Below are 6,484 nucleotides of genomic sequence, written 5' to 3'. Positions count from 1 at the left end.
CATGTTTTTCAAGTGCCTCACAAGAATATTGGATCTAGAGTGAAGGAGGCAAAATCAGCCATCTCCCTTCAGAGAATCTGTGTATCTTTTCAGAATCCCACATGTAGTGTTCTGCTGCTGAGTCTTGTCAGAGAAATAACTATTCCGAAAATTTACGTTTGTAGCTTCTTCACATCCTCTAAAAAAGGAAACCCTAAATTTGGAAGACAGTTAATTAAAAATCAGAGGGGAATTCCACTTGATTGGATGGGGCTGAGTGAGGGTATCCAAGGTAAAGCATTCTCCACCAGAGCTAAGCCCTGCCCCTTAAGCAAAGAAGTTCACAAATTGCTTCTGAGACCTCGTAGTCCCTGGCCCCACAAGCCTTGGCACAGAGAGGGGAGGGAAGCCTTTCGGTACCCCAAGATGATCAGCAATGCCAGGCTCTGAGCACCCAGCGTGCCAAGCTTCCCTGGTACTCCTGTGGGAATAGCATCTGTCTGAGATAGAGGTGATCACGCAGGCAAAAAGCAGCCATAGAAGCCTTTCAGCAGGGCAGAGCACAAAGCAGGTTCCCCAGCACCAAAAGCTCACACAAGGAAGCTAGCAAGGTAAAGGAAGATATTAGACTGCTGTAATGAAGCCAGAAAATGCTGTCATTACATTTCTCTTGCTCTATTTGAGTGTCGGGCAGAGGTGTTACAGTCACCAGAGTCACCTGAGACGTGGTGTCCAGTCCTGGGCTCCTCAGTTCCAGAAACACAGGGAACTGCTGGAGAGGGGACAGCAGAGGGCTACAAAGATAATGAGGGGCCTGGAGCATCTCCCTTATGAGGAGAGGCTGAGGGACTTGGGGCTTTTTAGTCTAGAGAAGACTGAGTGGGAGGGTGTCAGGAGGATGGGGCTGGTCTTTTTTCAGGGGTGCCCAGGGATAGGACAAGAGGAAATGGGCACAAACTTGAATGTTCCACCTAAACATGAGGAGGAGCTTCTTCACTTTGAGGGTGGCAGAGCCCTGGAAAAGGCTGCCCAGGGAGGTGGTGGAGTTTCCTTCTCTGGAGACATTCCAAACCCTCCTGGACACGTTCATGTGCAACCTGCTCTGGGTGGACGTGCTTTGGCAGGGGGTTGGACTAGATGATCTCCAGAGGTCCCTTCCAACCCCATGGGATTCTGTAGTGAACTGATTCAACAGCACCTAAGAGTGAGTCCCCCAAGTATACTCTTCCCCGACTACAGTCTGCGCCTTGTGCTAACCCTAATGCCTGTCATATCCCCTCATGAGCAGATTTGACTCACTAAAATGGAAGGATACAGTCAGAAAGAAGCTCTAGTTCACTGAAGAGGTCCGTGAGCTCCCATGCTGGCACTGGCAGCATCGCCTAGCTGGGAGAAACTGGGAGGAAGAGAAAGAGGGAGAGAAATGCAGAGAGTCACTCCTGTCACCACACCACTTGTTGCCAGCATGTGGGGCCAGCACGAGCACATACTGCTGGAAAGGCTCTTTGGCATGAAAGTGTTCCTGAAGCCCCAGCAAAAGGGGGGTGCATAAATCAGGATATCAGTGCACTTTCCTTGTGGAGTGGAAAGAAGTTTCGTCTGAGCCAAAAATCCATAGAAATCCAAGATCTCCTCCAGCTATTACCCTGGAAAGGTTTAAATCCTTCCCGAGTGCAGAAGAGTGAGCCAAAATGGGGTCCGGCTGAGGACACTTGGCTTCCAGTACAAGGCCTCCTTTTCCCCGATGGAGAACCTCCCTGAACCTCTTCTCTTCTGCTCCGTTTACCTTGCTGTGTCCTCTGTGCAGGGCTTCTGCCCACACAGGGCAGGAGGAGAAAGAAAACAGGAGGGATTCTGACAAAAACTGTGAAGTTGCAAAGCCCGGAGCTGTTCTCAACTGGAAGAAAATGCAGCATCTCCCAGAGGCAAAGTGCAGCCTTTGCGTGTTTGCACGGGCGGCTTGGGAAGGTGTAAAGGGCAGCAAACCAGCAGAAGGCATTAGATCTATTTGAACATGTTTCAGATGCAAGTTTGAATCTGGTTTTAATTACAGACTCTGTTGTTTAGCTCCTGTTTTCTCCCTCTTTCAGAGAGGCTGACAGTGTTTTGATAACCATCCTTCTGTGAGCCTGCTGAGGCACCTGAGGGACACACCAAGAAAAGATCAAAGGTCTGAGATTTGGGTGCCCTCTGCATTGTGCTGAGCCCTGTGGCCTGCTCCTCCCAGCCTTCACCTCTGCTCTGGTGGCCTGCCTTTCCCTTCAGTTGCTCTGCCCTATTTGTCTCCAGATAGGATGCCGGCTTGGAAATCTCTTCTCGCCTGTCCAGGCATTTATGTACCAGTCCCAGGCACTCAGCTCTGCCAACGCAATTGCTGCTTTCACAGCCATCTTCTGTCTTGACAGTCACTGCCTTTTTCCCCTCCAAAAAATCTTTATCTCCAAGTTGAAAAGAAAAAATCTGTCCATAAAAAGGCAAGCATCTCAGCCCTACTCCCATCTCTGCTGGAGTTGAAGGGAAATTTGCCAGTGACTTGAACAACACCAGGAGATAACGCTATCCCTTTATCTGTGCATTAATAGTCTTCTCTGCCAATCTCCTCAGCAAGGCAGTCTTGTCAGTTCCCACACAATGCACAAAGACACTATTACTTACGCCTCTAACACAAGATAGGCCCATCAGAGCTTTTCCATTGCCTTGGATGGACTTACTGTGTGCTAATACACATGTGATTTGAACATCTGTTTTGGTTTTGCATAATGACAATACGATTTTGTTGGGGGAAGGAGGAAACTGCAGGAAGCAAGTATCCTTGCACTAGACAGGATGACCAAAGATCACCTCCACCCCAAGCTAAGGTGTGCAGCCTAGCACATGGACCATACTGCAGAAGATACCCATTCTTCCTTGGACCACACAACCAGGCGTGGGGCTGACTCCAACCTCCCCCACAGCTATCATTGCACAAATAGAGGATAAACTCCCAGAGTGGCAGCTTTGGAGAAGGTAACGAGGGGAACAAGGGACAAAACGGCATGCAGAACACTTTGGCTGCCCCCAGGTTGCAGTCATCCTCCACTGTGCTGTACACAAGGAGGTGGTCACATGAAGCATGAGATGATGAACATACTACTGTCTGCAGGGCCAAATCTGAAATCTTAATCTGAGACAAAATCCAAGTAACACTCACCGATTGAAAAGCTGTTTTCAAGACTTTGCTTCATTGTTAGTGCAGAGAACCAGTGATTGAATCTAGACACATATATATTTGAAAAAAGTTAACAGGTAGATTACAGACATTGGTTGCCTATTATTTCAGCAAAATCTTCAGAAAATATACACGGATATTTCAGAAATAACATTAGAATTAAGTAATTCAGTAATTATTTATTAGTTTTACTACTGGCTGTATATAACACTTCCAAACCCATGGCAACAGCAATAACCTACCTTACTACTTTAATCATTTCAATATGTAGTGATGTTGGACTTTGGCAACCTATAACACACAGACATATACACACAAACCTGGATATATACATGCTATTTATCTCAAATACTCTCCGGATATAAAAACAAGAGGGGTGAGTATCAGAGTCACTGGTCATCGAGAATTTCCACATCGCATTTACACCTGGGGCAGAGCAAAGCCCCAGGTTCGTGTTGCTTTACCAGGTAGCCAGCAGACCAGCACTACCTCTGCTTTCACACCATCTCACAGAACCACATGGGGTTGGAAGGGACCTCTGGAGATCATCTAGTCCAACCCCCTGCCAAAGCAGGTTGCACGGGAACATGTCCAGGCAGGTTTGGAATGTCTCCAGAGAAGGAGACTCCACCACCGCCCTGGGCAGCCTCTTCCAGGGCTCTGCCACCCTCACAGCAAAGAAGTTCCTCCTCATGTTTAGGTGGAACTTCTTACATTCAAGTTTGTGCCCATTTCCTCTTGTCCTATCCCTGGGCACCACTGAGAAAAGACCGGCCCCATCCTCTCGACACCCTCCCTCTAAGTATTTATAAGCATTGAAAAGCATCTCACACTAACCTAGTTCAGAACATCATTCCCAAACCCATCCCAAAAGCTTAGGACCATCCTTCTGATTTGGGATTGGTTTGGTCTCAGGTAAATATCATTTGTCAAAGGACTTATGTTAGCACCAACCCCCCAGTCTACACGTACACCTACACTTATCTGTGTTAGACAGAGGTAGTACCATTTACTACTGAAACGCTTTACACAGTAAGACCCTGCTCTCAGCTGCTGCAGATTTTGCTAAATGTTAACTAAAGGAGCTAAGATTTCCCATGTGGGTGTTCTCTTTTAGCTGAATTTTGTGATCCTCACCTTGGGGGGAAGCAGGAAAAAATACTTTTTTTTCCACTCATACTTAAAAGTTCCGAGGAAATCCTTGTTTGGAAGCTTATATTTGGAGGCAGGAACTTGGCCAGTGGTGGCTGGAGGGCAGGAGTTTAACCAAGGACATGCTTTCCACACCCCCAACTACATTAAAAACCCTGCCCATATTTAGCCAAGTTTATGCTTGAAAGATAACTACTTTCAAGGCTCACGCTCAGCCTTCAGAGTCTGCCACCCTCGCATGGGCCAAACTGAGCTTGAGGCAGCTTCACCCAACCCCTGTAGCTGCGGCGTGGGTCTATACCCGTGCTAAAAGCAAGGACATTGCCTTTTTTTTTTTTTTTCATTTTTATGAGTAAATTAAACAGCACCAAGGCCTGCAGCACAGTCTATAGTGTTTAATTATTAGCATGCTCCCTGGCACAGTTTTGGCTTGTCCTATGGAGTACTCTGAGAGACTGTGCTGGGCAGGGTTCAGAGAGTAGCACTTGCCAAAGGCTGTTCCCAAGAGGCAGAAAGGATAAAGCCATCCTGTGATGGGAGGAAGAGGGTTTAGCTGTATGGACGCGAGCCAGGCTATGCCACTTGCTCTTAGTGCCAGAGAATGGGCTCTGGCCCAGTTTAATTACAATGAAGACATATAATCAGTGACTCCTTCTCTGTCAGGCGTTGGCACCGAGGAAGGAGAAAAGAATCAAAGAGCGGAGAGGGAAGAGCTGAAGCCACTAGAGGGGAAGAGATGGCAATGGGAAAGGGTAATCTTCAAGTTGAAGTTTGGGGTAGGAAAAAATGGGATTAAGAGCTGGTGCAAGGTAGGAATGGATATGAAGAGATGAATAGGTCAGGAAGAAGGATTTAGATGGTGATAGGAATTTAATTACTTTGAAAAAAAGTTTAGTAAGTGGAGCAAACAGGTTGCCAGTCAAAAATGAAGAATGGAGTGGGGTGGGGGAGGGGAGAGATAAGGAATAGGTGAGATGGTGAAAACTGGAAAAGTTAGCTCAGGAGAATGGGGAAACAAATCAATCAGGCCTTTGGGCAAGCAGAGGCTACAAAGCCCTTTGAGAGAACCGGGAGTACTTCTGTCCTCCAGGATACATGATCTACCTGGTCCTAGGACAGAGCCAGGACCAAGAGATTTCTCAGGAGATTTCATGTGCTGCTTACACATTTCTGTATTTTTATCTTTAGCTTTCACCTGTGTCACATCTCATTCTTACAGGAGCAATTTAATCTTCCCATCTCAGGAACCTCATGGTCAGATGGAAGAAATGTCAGAAACAGTTAAGGTAACCCACGCTGTGTGTAGCCCTGAGAGAAAACGTGGAGCAGCAATTTCCATCAATAACTCCCTGCAGAGGTTTGGAAAGGCTCCCTGTTCCCTTAAAAGTATCCTTGAAGAATCATTTTAATTAACCGTTTACCTGCTGTAGGTTGCCTGAAGCTTTCAGTAGCGAACATTGCAGTCACTTTAGCAGCAGCTTGTCACTAGTCATACGAGCAGTCAAGGCAGGATACACTTGCAGTCTTTGATTTCTGTCAAGAAAAGTACAAGCCGCACTGGGGTAAAAAAATCCATCCTGGGAACCATCTGACCGACCTGAAAATTGAGACACAAGAGGAGACCTCAGATTTCCTTCTCGCTGCTACTACAACATAAATATTTCTTTTTTTCTTTTTTTTATAACTGAATATTTTACTGACCCAGCAAAAAAAAAAAAAAAAAAAAGAAATCCTCTTACCATGATCACTAACGAACAAAAAAGCAGAGAGCTCCCACTGCTATTGTGCTTGGAATATAATAGTCAAGGTTAGCACATAATAGCTAAACAATATGCATTTGAAAGCTGTCAAGAGAATAGCGCTTTGTTCTAATGAAAAGGATTGAAATGTTTTCTACTGTCTGCCTTGACACTTCATGTTACAGTACTTGGAATTACTTCAGTCAGGGAAGCTGTCACATCACTCATGAAGTGCCTATGGAGCAGCAACACTGCCGCAGCAGCACTGAGCCCATGCAGGGCACCCACAAAGCAGGGATCGGTTTCATCCTCCTTCCTTGCCAGAACCCCGTCTGCCTGGGGACCACCAGAGGAACGAGGGTTTCTGGTGGGTCGGGGTGGGATGTTTTTTTTTTTCCTTTTTTCT

At 46.5% G+C, this 6,484-nt stretch overlaps 1 long non-coding RNA gene across 1 annotated transcript in view; it reads right to left on the bottom strand.

Moving 5' to 3' along the window:
• Positions 1-3,167: 3,167 nt before the first annotated feature.
• The window catches only part of LOC106893542, a 6,786-nt gene continuing 3,469 nt past the window's right edge, over positions 3,168-6,484 (bottom strand). Inside the window, exons 2-3 of the long non-coding RNA XR_001413098.1 lie at positions 5,761-5,936; positions 3,168-3,231 (exon numbers count right to left, since the gene is read on the bottom strand). This is a non-coding gene — a long non-coding RNA (uncharacterized LOC106893542). The remainder of the gene's footprint in view (positions 3,232-5,760; positions 5,937-6,484) is intronic.

This window comes from Calidris pugnax, unplaced genomic scaffold (assembly GCF_001431845.1).
Source record: "Calidris pugnax isolate Ruff unplaced genomic scaffold, ASM143184v1 scaffold183, whole genome shotgun sequence".
Classification (NCBI taxonomy): domain Eukaryota; kingdom Metazoa; phylum Chordata; class Aves; order Charadriiformes; family Scolopacidae; genus Calidris; species Calidris pugnax.
This window is presented reverse-complemented; position numbering and strand designations above follow the sequence as displayed.